Source organism: Malaclemys terrapin, chromosome 4, assembly GCF_027887155.1.
Source record: "Malaclemys terrapin pileata isolate rMalTer1 chromosome 4, rMalTer1.hap1, whole genome shotgun sequence".
Lineage (NCBI taxonomy): Eukaryota > Metazoa > Chordata > Testudines > Emydidae > Malaclemys > Malaclemys terrapin.
In genome coordinates this window covers 54,915,283-54,933,178 of record NC_071508.1, presented here as the reverse complement: position 1 = coordinate 54,933,178, position 17,896 = coordinate 54,915,283, and the positions used below count along the sequence as shown (strand labels likewise).

At 40.9% G+C, this 17,896-nt stretch overlaps 1 protein-coding gene across 9 annotated transcripts in view; it reads left to right on the top strand.

Moving 5' to 3' along the window:
• The window catches only part of DENND2B (DENN domain containing 2B), a 287,171-nt gene that overhangs the window by 41,095 nt on the left and 228,180 nt on the right, over positions 1–17,896 (top strand). For 2 of the 9 annotated variants that reach the window (XM_054025169.1, XM_054025170.1), the window contains exon 2: positions 15,722–15,792. The gene's annotated coding sequence lies outside the window, so the exon portion shown is untranslated. Of the gene's footprint in view, positions 1–14,609; positions 14,757–15,721; positions 15,812–16,267; positions 16,442–17,896 lie in introns of those variants that run through there. The other 7 variants (XM_054025165.1, XM_054025166.1, XM_054025172.1 and 4 more) reach the window with 5 other exon arrangements.

The following is a 17,896-nucleotide window of genomic DNA, read 5'->3' as shown; positions in this document are numbered from 1 at the left end:
CCAACCAGCCACTGAACAGCTGGCAGTGTGTGCAATCCATGGAATCATATGATTCATAGCTACTGCATTGCCCCTTCTCTTGGGTCACATTTTAATGTGTCCTAAGGGGAGAGGGTCCAGGATTAATGATGGTTCTCTTCCCCTGCTACTGCACCAGCAGCATTTGGCTAACAATGCTTAGCTGGCTGATGCATTGTCTGCTGCTCACGGTTACACTTCGTGGTCCAGGATGGTTCCGTTCCACCATGGATCCAACAAACAGGATGTTGGGCTCTGTTTCTCTGATATCCAAGAATCCTGCCTTAATCCTTTGGTCTTTAATAGACATCTCCCTGAAGTCAGTTTCTAGTCCTTTTCTGTGTAGAAAACACCTGTCACTCAAAGCCCCATCTGGCTTTAAGTAAAGAACAGGTGGAACAGTGATGCCAGAAGAGCAGCTCGTCCTACCACAGACTGATCCCTTGGTTTAGCAGGTTTCAGCTGATCTGAACAAAATGTCCCCTTCATGGAAAATTTGATTCATAATAAAAAGAAAACTAAATATTTTGAACAGATCACCTAGCTCTGTATAAAGACCTTCATTTTGTGTTAATGGTTAATAGGTGTATTCTAGCAGAGGTAAATGCTAGTGAAACGTATAGTTTCTTTGTTTTTAATAAGAACTGATGATTTAATAAGCAGCTATAAATCTCTGGAATGTACAGAGATCGTCAAACAACACTCTCCTGCCAAATTTTCACTGACTAGACTTAAAAGCTATGAGTCATAATGGCCTGTTCCATTCTTCACCTCAAATGCCCCCCCCCTTTTTTTTTTTTGGTTGGTAGAGGTGCTTTGTGCTACAGATTGCTACAGGTGTTATCAGCCGCTTGCATTAATGGACTTTCTCTTTCATCCAGTAGTTAATATTAAACTTGTTGACTTTCGTTATCTGTTTGCACACATGCATGTGAAATCTTTTTCATTCTATAGGAAAGCTATAGAATGCTAAAAATCACGCAAGGAAAACGTTCCGGAATGGTCCCATTACTGCAGCCTCATAAATAGGGTTTGCAGTGGGAGTTCTGACGGCCCTGAAGAGGCACTGTCAGCCTACTCAGCTGGCAGTATAATACTTTGCCTCCAATGATCTCAAAGTACTTTACAAACTTTAATTCATTCTAACACTCCCTCCCCCCCCCATTAGGCTTTATTTATTACCACTGGGGTTTTTTGCAGGACAGGACTGAGTACGACAGAAGTTAGGAGCCAAATTCTGATACCCTTACTCATGATGGATAGTATCTTAAGGTAAAATTTTCAAAAGCGCCTAAGTAACTTAGTACACTGAGTCCTATTTTCAAAAGGGATTTAGGTCCAGATCATCAAAGGAATTTAGGTGCTTAACTCCCATTCATTGACTTTCCATGAGAATTGGGTTCCTAAGTGCCTATGTCAGTTTTGAATATGGGACTTTGGCTCCCAAGTCACTTAGGCACTGTTGGAAAATGTTATCTTTAGCCACAGGTGATCACAATGACATCAATGGGGCCACTTGTTGAGCAGGGTGGTGTTCATTATGATAAAAGGTATCAGATTCTGGCCCTAGGTGATTTTCCCAAGGTCAATGCTGATGAATCAAAGGCAAAATGGGTGATAGACACCCTGCCCCGACTATTTAGAAACATTTTAACATTGTTTTGGAGCTTATAAATCCCAATGCTGTAGGGCTTCTATGAGTCTGAGGCCTTGGCTACACTGGCAATTCACAGTGCTGCACTTGCTGCACTCAGGGGTGTGAAAAAACACCCCCCCCCCCGAGTACAGTGCTGTAAAGCACCAGTGAATCAGCGCCTGCAGCGCTGCACACTCGCTCGCAGTGCTGCAAGCTATTCCCGTCGGAGAGGTGGAGTACTTGCAGCGCTGTGAGAGCCGCGGCAGCGCTGTGAATCCGCGAGTATAGCCAAGGCCTGAGTGTACAAGGCTCAGTGGAGAGAAGGAATAGTATAACTAATGCATTTTAGGAAACTTTAAAAATGATCTAAAATAGCTTTTTTACTTAGACATTTAAACTGCAACAATATTCTGATATCTCAGGGTCCTGCACGGATGAAACAAAACCTTATTCCAGGGGAAAGTTGAGATTCTTGGCTTTTTAATGGTACACAACTCCTTTTTCTACCCATAACTGGTCTAGAGATATTGAACCTTAAATCTGCTACTGAATATTGCATTTCCTGGACTTTGGGCCAGTGTTAATTGTGTGGTGAGGGAGGATTAAGAAAACATTTCCTTGGTAAATTGGGGGTAGGGGGAGTTGTGTGTGGGGAGGAGGGAGGCATCTGTGTGACTAGGGCAAGAAGTTTAAAAAGAGGGAAAAAGCTTTTTCCCTATCAACCTGATTTGGGTTGATTGGGGGCAGAATACAAGTGAGGTCTTCAGAGGTGCATAGTACATGCAATGCATCCTGTGACTCTGCAGTTGATTACTTGGTAGTTATCAGTCTGCAGTTATCAGATCTGAATTTCAAAAGGCTTTGCAGTGCTGGGTAAGCATTATCCTCATGGTACAGTTGAAGAAACTGAGGCAAGTTAATTGCTCAAGGTCACACAGCAGGTCAGCATCAGAACTAGGAACAGAACTCAGTTCTCCTAACTCCTACTTGGTACGCTCTCCACTGACATCACACTGATTCTTTTGTAAAAGGGACTTCACCATCACATGTTATGGTCAAAAATTCCCTTCTTGGATCTGCATGGTGAACTGTGACTGTTGTTTTGCATTTTTGACAAGCACAGAGCTTCCACTGAAACGGATGGGAATTTCACATATGTTGGGAAATTATAAAATTGGAGTCAAGATCTGACATGCAGATGGTGAAAGGGGAATTTTTCCCTAAGCAAACCAAGATGTGTGCTCTTTATGATCTGAATCGTATGGTTCAGATTTTCCATAAGCAGCTTCCTGTACTGTGGGCACCAATCTATGCTCACAAATAAATATGGAGACAAAACTGCCATCACACCGGCACTCATTTGGAAGTTTAAATGTGGGCACAATCTGCGTGGTGCTGAGTGCCCTCATCTCTTGGGTGGTTCTGGGAGTTGAGTGCCCAGAGCTTCATGGGATTTGCTCCTATTGGGCAGTCAGTGCAGTTGCAGGGACAACTTCAATGCCCACAATATTTGAGCAGTTATTGTTCCGTTAAAACCCCGGGTCTATTTCCCAGTAGATATTAATGAGACCTTATTAGCACTTCCATTGTGGTGGCAGGATCCTGAAAAACCTGAAAGCCAGTGTGAGCTGTTTGCTGTGCTTGAGATAGCTGTTATGTGCTCTTCCTGAACCAAGTGGCTCATGTTTGACCTAAGATGTAGAATTCTGCCATTTTCACAGTGATACTAGCGAGCAGTAGTTCTAGAGAGTTAAGTGTCACTGTAAAGTAACATGCAGAGCAATAGAGCACATCACATGAGTGCATGGATGTTTTCCAGCATTTTCAAGGAAGAGTAGCTATAAAAGCTATAATAACATAGATACTCTGTACAGTTCTCCCAGACTTGGAAGAAAAATAATGGTACTTTCCTAAGCTCCATCCTTTTCAGTTTCAGGGTTTTGGTTTTTAAAACAAGCTGATTCCCAATAACTTTTTTGGTCCCTTTTTTCAAAATGACATGAGGCAAACTGATGATTTACTTCCGATCCATCTACTGTAATGAGAATAAAACAGGGAGTGGCCACTTCTTTCTTTTTAAATAGCAATTGACAAGGATACTAGTCTTGCCTACATAGCCTTTTCTGAGTAATGCACAGAATTAGGGGAAGAAGGATGATCTTGTTTTTAAGGCATTAAATTAGAACTCAGGGAACTTTGGGTTAAGTTCCCAGCTCTGACACAGACTTCCTGTGTCACCGTGAGCAAATCACTTAGGGCCAGATTTTGAAAGGTATTCAGGCACTGAAGAATTAGGCACCTAAATATCTTTAAAATCTGGTCTTTAATCTCTGGGTGCCTCAGTTTCACACTTAGACTCATAGACTTTAAGGTCAGAAGGGACCATTATGATCATCTGGTCTGACCCCCTGCATGCCGCAGGCCACAAAGCCGTCCCTACCCTTTCCCTTGACTCTGCTGTTGAAGTCCCCAAATCCTGTGGCTTAGTGACTTCAATTGGCAGAGAACCCTCCTGCTAGCAATCCCTGCCCCATGCTGTGGAGGAAGACGAAAAACCTCCAGGGCCTCTGCCAATCTACCCGGGAGGAAAATTCCTTCCCGACCCCAACTATGGTGATCAGTAAAACCCCGAGCATGTAGGCAAGAGTCTCCAGCCTGACCCTTGTTAGCCACTATACTATTTACCTGCCATGGCACGGTATTCCTTTGGCTAAAATCATGTTTTTCCATTAAACCATTCCCTCCATAAACTTATCTAACTTAATCTTAAAACCAGACAGGTCCTTCGCCCCCACCGTTTCCCTCGGAAGGCCGTTCCAAAGTCACTTGTAAATTATGAGTATTATTTCCCTACCTCACATACATGTTGTGATGATAAATTAATTAAAGTCTGTCTATCTTAGTTACTAATATAGATATAACTGCTATATTATATGAGCACTTCATTATTTGTATGTATTTATTTTTACTGCACTCCTGTGAGGTCAGGAAGCACTATTATCCCCATTATACAGATTGGGAACTGACAAAGAGAGAATAAGTGCCTTGCCCGTCTTCCTAGACTCAGACGTTGAGATAAATTTTGCATTTTATACACAATGCAATAAATTTACTGATAGGTATAACTCTAAACCAGACTGAGTTTTGTAAGGGTAGTAGTAATTATTATGAAAGATGTAAAGTATTATTTTATTTGATTCTGCTATTAGCCACACTGCAGAGAAGAAAAATAACTTACAAGATCCCAGCATTAGATGCAGAATTGTGTGTAGATTATGTTGGATTTTTGAATTACATATAAAATATATACCCAAACTTGTGCATTAACATCATGGCCAAGGATTGAAAGAGGGGGCCCGGGGAAAGAGGACACGTTCCCAAGCTCCACCCACTTGAATCTAACACAAGAAATCACTTGCAATAGATTGTGGTGATCAGAAAATGAATGTCCTCCTTTCTTGTGTTCTTTGATCAGTAGTGACATAGTTAGATGTTCACATTTATATTAGCCTTCAGAATTAATGAATGGGGGCAATTAATCCATTCCTCAGCACCATTATTTCAGTCTCCGCAGACTTGGGCAGGCATTGCTTTGTGTCTGGTTCCTCTTTTGAAGGGTGTTTTTTCCCCCCCCCCCCCCCCCCACAATCACAAAGACTGGAAGCTTAATTTTTTTTAAAAATGAAAGCTTAGCTCTTGGAGCACAAGATGGTTGCCTCCAGAATAAAGTACTGATCCACTGAGCTGTTGCAAGCCAGCCTAATTTGACCCCTGAATATGGCAATGTGTTGGACATCTAGGGCCAGATGATCAGCTGATGTAAATCAATATTACTCTATTGTGGGATGTGGCCCCTAAAACAATTTTGCAAAATGGGAAGTTTGAGGCTTTAGACTAACTACAAAACTGAAATATTTTAGCTTATTTCAAACTCTATTAGTCCTTCAAAAAAGTGTTGTTAGCTGACAACAATTAGTTTTAATGTGATTGTTTCTCATTGGTCTTTTCTTTTTACTAAACTTTTCACATATTTGAGAAAAAGTGTTTACGATGATGTGTGAAGACAATAGCAATAAAAGGATAGTCTTTCTTGTGCTATTTTTGTGCTTGCTCTTCCAGTCTTGGCTGGAACCAGAAAGTGCTGGAGGGACACACAAACAAAATATAAAATGAATCAAATGTTTTTGAACTGCCTGAAAAGTTTGTTTTGAACTTGTTTCCAGTTTTACAGGAGCTTGGTTTAGTTCTTATTTTTATATGAACTCATTCTTCCATTCCCATTACTTCGTAGTCTTCTTTTCCCCCCCAGGGCATAGGAACCAGTTAAAAGGGAAGCTTAATTTATTCCATTTCCCAGGCCTAGCTGATTGTTCTATAGGGAGAGAGGAGCCTTAATGTTTGTAAAATGTCTAACTGACCCGGAGTACCATCCAGTTTTGACATACAATCTCATGGGAGGTAACACCGTTCAGTTAGAATGTGGAAGCAAGTTCTATTTCCGACTCTGCTACCGGCCGCTACAATATGGCTTCAGGCAAAGTTGATTGATTCTTTTGTGCCTCCCCTTCCTTATCAGTAAATAGGGGCTATTGCTCTGAGATCCATAAATGAAAGGTGCCATGTATGCACAAAACATTTTTTGGTTTATTTCCACTATCCAAAACCAAGAAGAGAAGTTGCCTACAGCTGGGAAACCTCCCTGCTGTTATGATTGTGTTTCCTGGTTGACAATATGCAAGACAAACTCATAGTATGCCTAAGAAAACACATGATGATGTTTTATTGTTCCAAATGCTGAATAGTGTAGGCTTGAACAGTCAATCTGAGTTGCCGTGTAAGATACTGTTCCTTTCTGATGATGTGAGGCAGAGTCCCATGAGAGCCCTTCTGCACGTTGCTTGCAGTTCACATGGTCACACAGGTCAGCTCTGTGACTCAAGGCATGTCTAAAATAACTCCAGTGCTTTATTTCCTTTATCCCACACACAAGTGATCGCTTGGCAAAAATAAATAAATAATTTTTAAAAAAATGGTAACATCAGGCTGACCTTTTACCTCCAATGTCTATTTCCTAAAAGACTTTTGAAGATAGCATCTGCCCAGTCATCAGAGGTTGTGTAAACTTCCCAGTGCACTTTTATAACTGGCTATCAAAACAAACCACAAAATGCACTGCAGTTGTTTTTTGCTTTTTCAGTTCAAAGAGAGCGTAGTGCTATTGCATGAGATCATCCTATGTAAACATGCTGATATTTACTGGACAGCCAACCTCAGAGTCTCTGACATTTATATTTTGTGTGTAGAAGAGGAAGTTGTATGAAAAAAAACACCTGTTCTACTTGGAACAATGGTCCCACCTTACTCAATCGACCCATTCCCTGTGTTCATTGCTGTGCTGTGCTGTGCTGACTAAGCTAAACTCTTATTCACGTTAGCTCTACAGAGTCAACACAGTTATAGCTGTGGTCCTACAACCTTCTTCAGCCTTTGGCCCAATACCCAAGTGAACATCCTTTCTTAGGTGCTCCGTCCTTTCCAAAGCCCTCGTCCTCCATGGCTTGGTTCTTACAATGCTTCATTCGTTCTGTGCTCCCCAGAGAGGGCTCCATAGACCTCAGTTTGAGAATGTGTTCAATGTATATCCATCCAAGTACATCCTTAGCAGCAGATTCTGCTACTCTTACTCCTATCGGACTAGACTGTCACAGCACTTGCTCAGCTGGGCAGGGCAGTAAGGTCCTCCCTCTTCTTACACCCTTGCTTAGCCCTGCTCAAATTGTGACTCCAGCTGTGGGAGGCAGGGGAGAACAGTGGTGATTTTCCCAATACTTCCTGCTACCCCTAGGATCAAGTGTGTGGAGGGAGGTGGGGAGAGGGAAGAGCCCTGGCTCCACCCAACTTAGTGGCCAGCCAAAGTTGCAGGCCAGGTACACAGAAAGGAGGAGTAAGATGCTCCATGAAAGAGTCTGAGTTAACTTCCTTCCCTTTCCCCACATCAAGTGAGGAGCAGGGCAGAAGTGGTGCCTCTTTGAGTCACAGTTCATTCTCTGGGGTGGTGAGGTGATGTAGCCTTTCACGGTCCCCTTCTCAAGGCAGATATTTAAATTACACTCTAGCCCCCCAAGTAGTAGCTCCCATTGCAGGTAGTCCCTTGTGAATCAAGGTGACACAATAAGAACAGGAGTACTTGTGGCACCTTTGAGACTAACAAATTTATTTGAGCATAAGCTTTCGTGGGCTACATCCCACTTCAGGGCCATTTCATTAAAAGAATTGCAGCTCTCTTGAGCTTTACAACGTCTGGTGCCAATTTGTGACAGCCTAAGATACTGTCTATGTCAGTTTTAATGAATCAGACTGTTGGGTTAGTCCCAAAGAACAGGGTATTTAAGTTAGTTAATTTTCCTTATTGCCCAGGTTTTATTAACCTAAATAATGGGATTATTCCATTCCTTGCTCAGCAGTTTATTTTCAACTTCATTAACCTATTTAAAATCAAGAATATGCCCGGTTATCTCACCAAATACTATTTTAAAGCCAAATAAGAGCCATTTCCTTCTTTTTTAAAACATACTATAACATTTACGCACATGTTTAACTTGGAATATGTACTTAAGTCCCATTGAAGTTAATAGGACTTAATCATGTGCTTAAAGTTAAGCATGTGCTTAAGTGTTATGCTGAATCAGGTCTAAATGACTATCAGTCTAATCCTGCACTATGTGTAGAGTTTACTACCAGGGCTGTTTCTCTTGAAGTTCGGGGAATGTGGTAGTAAGCACTGTGGATAAAATTTTCAAAAGTTCCTAAGTGATTTTCAAAAAATGACTGAGACACTTTGGAGCCCGAGTATCATTGAAAGTTAATAGGTTCCACAGGTTCCAGCATCACTTAGGAACTTCTGAAAATTTTGCCCTGCGCCCAGTAATAAGGCCTGACCTGGAAAACACCTATGTGCCAGGCTTTCAGCTGCAAAATGAGATAAAACAGGAATGAAATGTGAAACCATAATGTGCTGGGCAGAATATCAAAAAGTCCACAGCAAAGATTAGTCATTTCCTATGTGCTTGCTGAGATAGTGAAATTACTGTGGTAATCCAAACACAGTCCTTGGTGGGCTATAAAAAAGATGTTATGATTATCTTTAACTATACTGTTAAAAAGAATGAGTTATTGTGTCAATTTATTATCCTCAATATTTTCACTGGAATGGGGAGGAACTTAAGTTCAGAGAGTTCTATGACCCCCCATCCCACACCTATGTTGTGCCATTGAATCCAATGGCACTCTACATGAGTAGAGTCAATTCTATGCTTAAGTGTTAGAAGGATCAGGTAATATTTTTATAATACTTAAAAAAAATTGTATTGCAATGCAACAATCATGCCAGAATTATTTATTTATTTATTTATATTACTGTAGTGCCTGGGAGCCCTAGTCACAGACCAGGACTCCAACGTGCTAGGTACTGCACAAATACAAGACTATGTGCTTCATGTACCTAACAAAGGCAAAGTCATTGTCCCATGTCCCATTGGCACTAAGTATGCTATATGTACCTTTTGATACATCACTTACTGCAATACTCCTGCACTGTAGTGCTAAAAATAAGTCCCTGATCCTGCAAACCAGTGACACTTACGTGAGCAGGGGTTTGCTGCATTGGACCCTGAAACTGCAAGCCTTCTCCCTTTGGGTCTCCCATTGAAGTCAGTGGGATTCCTGTGCAAAGGAGTTACAGGACTGGCCCCTCAAACAAAGAAAAAGAAACCTGGCTTACATCACATTAAACTTTGTTGGTGCATTGATTCAGTGTCTTTTCTCCTTACTTCCATTCCTGTCCCAAAAAAACCCTGATGGTGATCTGCTGAGCCTCTGGTCTGTAGGCATCACAGCTACTCACCACCTCTGAGGATCAGGACCAAAATGGATCAGAATGGGATTTTGACGTTCACTTTAGGTCGGCGTGTTTTGTTCGTAATTGATACTATAGTGCTCCAGTGCTTGACTCAGCAAGCTAGAGAACTGACTTCCAACTAAAACGAGGAGTCCCTGTGGCACCTTAGAGACTAACAAATTTATTTGGGCATAAGCTTTCGTGGGCTATAACCCACTTCATCAGATGCATGGAGTGAAAAATACCATAGACAGGTATAAATATACAGCACATGAAAAGCTGGGAGTTGTCTTACCAAGTGGGGGAGGGTCAGTGCTAACGAGGCCAATTCAATCAGGGTGGATGTGGCCCATTCCCAACAGTTGACAAGAAGGGGTGAATATCAACAGAGGGAAAACAAGGCCAATTCTCTCACAGACCTTGGGAGACAGGCCAGTCCTCGCTTATAGACCACCCCCCAACGTGAAGCAAATACTCACCAGCAACTACACACCACGCAACAGAAACACTAACCCAGGAACCAATCCCTGCAATAAACCCCATTGCCAACTCTGTCTGCATATCTATTCAGGGGACACCATCATAGGACCTAACCACATCAGCCACACCATCAGGGGCTCGTTCACCTGCACATCTACGAATGTGATATATGCCATCATGTGCCAGCAATGCCCCTCTGCCATGTACGTTGGCCAAACTGGACAGTCTCTACGCAAAAGAATAAATGGACACAAATCAAACATAGAGAATTGTGACATTCAAAAACCAGAAGGAGAGCACTTCAATCTCCCTGGACACTCAATAACAGACTTAAAAGTAGCCATTCTTCAACAAAAAACCTTCAAAAACCGACTTCAATGAGAAACTGCAGAACTGGAATTAATTTGCAAACCTGACTATCAAATTAGGCCTGAATAAAGACTGGGAGTGGCTGGGTCACTACAAAAAGTAATTTCCCCTCTCTTGATATTCACCTCTTCTTGTCACCTGTTGAGAATTGCCCACGTTAGCACCGACCCCCCCAAATGGTAAGGCAACCCCCATCTTTTCATGTGCTGTTCATGTGCTACCTACTGTATTTTTCACTCCATGCATTTGATGAAGTGGGTTCTAGCCCATGAAAGCTTATGCCCAAATAAATTTGTTCGTCTCTAAGGTGCCACAAAGACTCCTTGTTGTTTTTGCTGATACAGACTAACATGGCTACAACTCTGAAACCTGACTTCCAACTGAATCAGAGTGTAAAAAGAGACATTTCTTTGTAAAACACAGCCTCTCAGGAGAAATCAGCATAACTTATGGATAGAAGGCAAGCTCCTTAGCTGGTGTGAATTGGTGGTGTTCTATTGAAGTCCATATTGCTGTGCCAGTTCACACCCGAGTTGCTGTAAATTATCCAGCTATGTCAATTTAGCTGTATTTAAACATTTTTATGTGGAATTTCATTTCCTTTTAAAATACATAAAAGAAAAACAGCATCAGGCTGTCTTAGAGTTGATGTGATAGGTGAGCGGGGTGTTTTCATAGCTAAAGACTGCTCATGCCACTGTGATTAGGTTTGCCTGCAGCCCTGTTTTGTTTCTATACTTTAGAGCCCAAACTTAATGTCACATGTTCCCACCTAGCTGAAACAATAAGATTTCATGAATCATTTGACTTCTGTGGCATCTTCTGCTCCTGATTGGTTTTTTTTTTTTAAACATTCAGCAAAGAAACGTAGTCCATCGTGCTCACTGGAAAAGCAGATCACATTTCAATTTTCGCTCTCCTTGGCATGGACTCCAGATGCGTACTGCTGAGGAGTCACTCGGTGTGCTCTGATCCTTTATGGTGCATGCAGTACTTGCTTCTGCATGCACTCCTCTGGTGTCTGCATCCTACACTATGTACTTGGAACCACAGAGCATATCATGAGGCCTGCTCAACCAGTTAGAATGGGATGTGTGTCAGAAATAAGCAGAAAGCATATAAATCTCCCTCTCTCCATAAGTGGATTGGTTGTCTAGTTCTAGCGGTCTGAGTGCTCATGCACACAATATACCAAGAAACCATGGTCCTTCATTACAGCCTAGCCTAATGGCATTTACTAGTGAAAGACACACATCTCCTGGTTGTGATGCTCTGCCCCTCTTGTAACACTGACAGACCCCGGTTATTGGCAGGCAGGATCAAACCCGGGACCTCTGAAGCTTAGTGCATGAGCCTCTACTGCATGAGCTAAAAGCCACATGCCTGTTAGCTAAGGCTGTAGCAGACTCATTAATCTCTAAGTGGTCTCGATGCCACTAGATGGGACAGAGCACCACATCCAGAAGGTGTGTGGGTTACACTAGCACCTTGTATAACTACTTTACGATATTTCTGTTGCTCATTCTAGTTTCCTGTCACTACAGGCTCAGATTCTGGCTTGGGCGGTGCATATCTACTCGCACCCAAAAAGCCATGACCAAGTGGTGAACTTTAGGATGGAAATTGTCCTGATTCTGGCTTTCCTGCAGAGTCACAGAGAGGCCAGCAGACATGTCATCAGTGGCTAAGCCACGAAGAAATGTTCTGAGATCAGGCTTAGAAGTCAGGGGACATGATCCATGTTTTAGTGCATGCTTGTTCTGTCAGCCCCACCTCCACTTTCCTCTGAACCTGAGCAGATTATTTCTGCTATTGGCCAGAGTTATGATGGAGGGCTCTGCAAGGGGCTTATGGTAGCCTGAGTACTTTCATTAATGTGTGCCTGTCTGGGGGTCATTTATGGTGGTTTCATGCGGGGTGCCAGAATTTGTCCCACAATGTTTGTTCTCTAGTATACGTAAATATTTGGCTATGCATGCTGTATTTTAACGGCTGCATTTGTTCTGTCTGTGTAACTGTTGACTCTGTGCGTCAGTATAATGTTTAGAAAATTTTCAGAGCAGTATAAATGCTAACATGTGCACACATGCGCACTATATATAGAAGTTATCTTCATGTGATACATTGCAAAGCCATGTGATAAAATATAGAGCTGTGCATGATGCATTTATTTATCGTGTGCTCATATACTATGTTGATGGGAGTCATAGAAATAAATACTCACATAGATAAATGAGATTTGACCTCCACACTAATCTATCTCCCCAAGATTTATTATAGTTTCCTAAGCCCTTGAGCAGCTTCAAACATTCATCATTTTTTTTTTTTTTTAAAGAGAGAATCCCCCCCTACCCCGCTCCAGGATTACACCTGCCTATGGCCAATAATGGGTATAATTCAGTGTTGGACCAGTGGTAGCTTTTCTAGACATGAAAAATGTCATGACTCCATAGTCCAATATTCTTGCTGCCCTGTAGGGCTCTGTGCCATTTTGATGGGTAGGCTCCTTGCTTCCCAGTGAAGACTGGCACTCTCTCTTTACTCTGGAACGGTCTGAGATATTGGATCTTTTTAAAGTTTTGACATTTTTATGACTCAAAGCTATTTAGGTCATTTTTAGGAGGTTTTCATGGCTCCCTCTGAATGCTATACAGTAGGACTCATGGCTAACTAAAGTAGCTGGGAGGCGGGAGGTAAAAAAATCATCCCAATACAATTTTTAAAAACTTCCCTAAAATATTTCTAAAACATATTTTTCTGCTATATTTGTGAAATATAAAGAATGCAGAATGGTGCAACATTGTTTAAATGTGTCATTGGCATTTGTTTAGGATAACCTATGACAGGGTAGTCAATACGCAGACTAAATCTGGACCAGGCGCTTTTGAATGGATCCCGAAATCTTTTTATTTACTTATTCATCATCATCATCATCATCATCGAGTTCCTATGACGCCTCTGGCGTTTAGGACAGTGATAAAGCTCCTCCACTCCTGTCTGTTTCTGGCAAGTCTTTCAATGGTTCCCCAGCTGTGCCCCAGGTTTTTCAGCTCTGCTTCCACAGCTCTTCGCCATGTTGTTTTTGGGCGGCCTCGTTTTCGCTTGCCTTCAGGTGTCCATCTTATTGCTACTCTGGTGATGGAATCAGTTTCTATTCGATGCACATGACCGATCCATCTCCAACGCCTCCTGGCCATGATGGTGCTCAGAGCCTTTTGGCTGCACTGTGTCAATGGATCTTGGTTTGAGATTGTTCTGGGCCAAAATTTTCTGAGGCAGGTTGTATGGAATAAAGACAGTTTGGACATGTCATACTTTCTTATTCCCCAGCATTCTGCACTATAAAGGAGTTATTATTAATTATATTGTTATTATTAATTATATTATTATTATTATTTATTATATTATTATAATTGTTTTTAAATTATTTTCTCTGGATTCTGGACCTTGACTATACCTTGACCAAGAAAGCTGGACCTTGACAAAAAATAATTGACTACCCCAATCTAGGACAACTAGTGGCTTTGCCATTCATGAAAAATGTGGACTTCCCAAACTTAGGTCCATGAAACCTTTATACTGCAACTTTCTGTCTGTCTATCTCATCCATAAGACATTTAAACCACACCATACCATTGTGTATTCTTTGTATGCCACATATATTACAGAAAAATAATTTTAACAGATATTTTATAGAGTTTGTAAAACAAAACGAAACACACACACAAATGTATTGGGATCTTTTTGTATCCACCCATGTATAAAGCTAGCTGACTTGGTTACCATGATCTGGCAACTGTCTATAATAATTTTCTTGTGTGGCATTTGCTGGATAAGATAAGAATGGTCACAAATGTCTATACTATTTTAAGTTATTGATTGGAATAATCAGTTTCATGGGCCCTGAAAGTTGTTTCAGGATCCTAAAATGTCTCCTCATGCACTAAGTATGGAGGATCATAACATCAGAATGGACATGATAATGGGGAAAAATGGATTAAGTGTTGTACTTACTTTATGCTCCCTTGCTAAATGTTTCAGCTTCACATTTTATGTCCTCTAGGGGGAGTGTTGCCTATATTGCATGTACTGTGCAAACTGGAATCACACAGCCTCTCAAATGCTTTTTATGGAGCTTTTAAAACTTTCACCGACTGTCTCCAATTAAATCCTCAAAAGAGGAAGTCTGCAAGCCACAATGCAAAGTTTGAAAATCCCAATTCTGCTCCCACTTAAGTTAAAGTTCCCAGTGAGTTTCAATGACAGCAGGATCAGCTACCTTTGTTTTTACTGACTAGAAGCTTAACAAAACCTCCCAAGAGTACTTTTGTCTTGATCACAACCAAGATTGTCACTGTGAGTACTATATGAAACTGCCAGACATTTAAAGGGACACCTTTCTAGCTGTGTTTTGTCATGGGAAAAAAATTGGTGTGTTTTTATTTATGCTTGAAATCAGTTTTATTTTACAGCCATGGTGGCAGCAAAGACGTTTTATTTAGCAGTTCTACTGAGTTCTCTCTCTCTGATATGATTGCTGTGAAATAGAGCTCTGGTTTCACTGGGTGGCAGTGGGTTTGGGGTAAAACCCGTTTAATTATATAATGGCTATAAGAAAACTTCCATGAAAGGTAGCAACAAAAGGTCCTATTTCAGAACTGTGATATTACCAGAAGGCTGGATTTCAAGGCTGTGAAATAGATCTTTGAGAAAAAGGTTAAAATCTCTCCCTCTCTCTCAGGTTAACTGAAAATATGAATTAATGTTGAGGTATGCAGTTAAATCTTTTGTATGTGATTTCTATATAAGTGGGCGCTGTGAATACTTTGGGACCTTTGGTTTTAAGAAAGGAAAAGTAATCTTTTGTCATTGCTGTCTTCATGTAAAGTAATAAGTGTTTGATTTTGAAGCTGGCTTTCAGATTTTAAATTTGGGGTTTTTTTGTTATTGGTCAATGGGAAGGGGGGGGGGTAAGAGAATGTGTCTACACATCCACAGACATTGACATCGATCTGCACGTACAAAAATATCGGTTAAGTTGTAACCAGCATAATGCTGACTGTCTGTATCCCTTTCATCCTGACAAGGTCCTAAATGGGAAGTACAATGTGTGACAAACATCCAAAATGGGGAACTCCAATTCATGCAGGACACGATAAAATTGGGGTTGGGCAGTAAATTTGTGTGGAAGGTAGGTAATCTTGGCGGATAGTTACAGTGATGGCTCTGGAAATGAGAGTCTTTTGAGAGGTAAAGATCGTCTCTTCTATTTCATAACCTTTGTACATTCCTGATCCACAGATTTTTCTTCTTCATTACAGAAACATGAAAGAATACAGGAAATCCTATCTTGGCCACCATGAATACCTGCACTAATTAAGCCGCAGACAAGGTGTTGGGCAAACAGCAAGGTAAACTGGCAGTCTGTGCCAAGAGCTTTTCATGTAATCTGCATGATTGTATTTTCACAAAGCCTCAGCACTGCAAATATCAAATTCTTTGTAAGCTGAACAAAGACAAATAATGTCCCAGGTTAGAATACAGCAGATTTGTTTTTGTTTTGAGACTTTTGCAACCAAACTACCCTTCCCAGGGAAAAAGTCCACAAAGCACTGTGTTGTTTTTGAAAAGGCAATATCTTTATAACTGCAACAATCAATTCCCAAACAAAGCTCAGCTCCTCAGATTGACTCAAGGAGAGGTTGGGAGGAGGGGTGGAATGCCTGAAAAACTCCGTTGATGAAAAGGCATGCAGCTTCATCGGTCCCTCCCAGAATTGTGACTCTGTGTGTGTGTGTGTGTGTGTGAGTGAGTAAGTAAGAGAGATCTCCATGACAACTGATTCGGCCAGTCTGTGTTCCTTGCAATCATTTTAGCTGGAATCAGTGCTGTGAAAGGTCATATGAAGGAGTTGTGGGAAGCACAGCAGGTATTAGACCCGAAACTACTGGTTTTTCAGTGCCCCAGCTAATAGGACAAAGTTTTGTCTGGGAAATACAAAACCAAGAATGGAGTGGAAAGGGAAATGCTGCAAGTTTCAGGTAATAAAAGCTCCCTTTTATTTTTTTTTATCTTCTTTAAATGTTTTTCCGTGATGTTTACTTCAAGCTGAATGACTGTGTTAGTTTGAAATCCGTGGCTCTAGGGAATGATGTCATGTTCCAACAGTTGGATTCTATTAGGCAAAGGGGGGGGGGGGAAACATTGTACTTTTTCTGAATAAAGAACCTTTTTGATTCTTTATTGAATTGAGAGCAAGGGACTGCAAATGTGCTTTTTTTAAAAAAAAAGTTCTAATGAAGGGACTTCACTCCAGGAAAATGCAATTTTATGGGAGGACTTATAGATAACAAAAAAATTTAAAAACCATGGCAACATTCATGATTATATCCAAGATCATTATTCAAGCATTGAAGTCATAGGCTTCAGCAAACTGTTTGTTTGTTTTTCTTTCTTTTTGGATGTTACCATGTCTCTCTCATGTAATGAGAAAATAAACAGATTACAGAGCAAATTAAGCATAATATTTGGAACCTACCCACTTTTGTCATCTTTGCACAGTTTGAAGAATGAATTGCTGTAGAGTTCTTCTGGGTAGGTCTTTTATCTCAGATTTCTGCACACGAATGTATAGTGCATCCTTTCTGCTGGCAATCTGGTTTGAAACAAGATTTTCTGACAGAAATTGTATTTTGTTTCTGATCTTAGTCTTTTTTTTTTTTTTTTTAAATGGTGAACATTTTTAAATGAATAAGGGTGCTTTAAACCCAGCAGTAGGAACCTTTTTCTTTTGTTAGACACACCTTGGTAGATACTGTAAATGGGATCAACATTATGCTGGTGTGGATAGTGTCTTTAGTGGAAAATGCTTGCAGATTAATTTAAAATCTGATGTCTAATGGAGTAACCTGACCTAGGAAAATTTATGAAAATTCTTGTTTCTCAGACTTCACAAAAATACACTGCACTGATGACCATGACCTGAAGATTAGATTGGCCACTACATTGCTTAAAACTCCCCTCTTACTTCTCACTATTCGTTTTGTGCGTTTGTGGCTTGATCCAAAGTTCGTTGAAGTCAATGAGAGCATTCACATTGGCTTCAAAGGGCATTGGATCTGGCCCTTTTTGAAACCATCTCAGCCTCTGTTTCAATCTTTGGGACCAGGCCACAAGGTCTGAGTTTTCTTTCTTGAACTTTCCAAACAGAGGGTCTTTTGTGTTCCATCAAACAATGAAATACACTTCTGATTGGCTTAAGGGTGTCTGCTCGCACAAATCAGAGATAATGATGATGATGCTTGTTTCCGCTTTCAGTTAGTAAAAAAACTAGGGGGGAAAACATGGAATGAATGGAAATCAGATCTCTCCCCTCCAAAAGGTCATGTTTTTAAATGTCCCTCTATCAAAAGACGTTCTCAGTCGCACTTCAAGGATGAATTTCAGAAAAGCTTTAGCAAGCAAACACTGACATCACTCTGAGATGTCAACAGCAA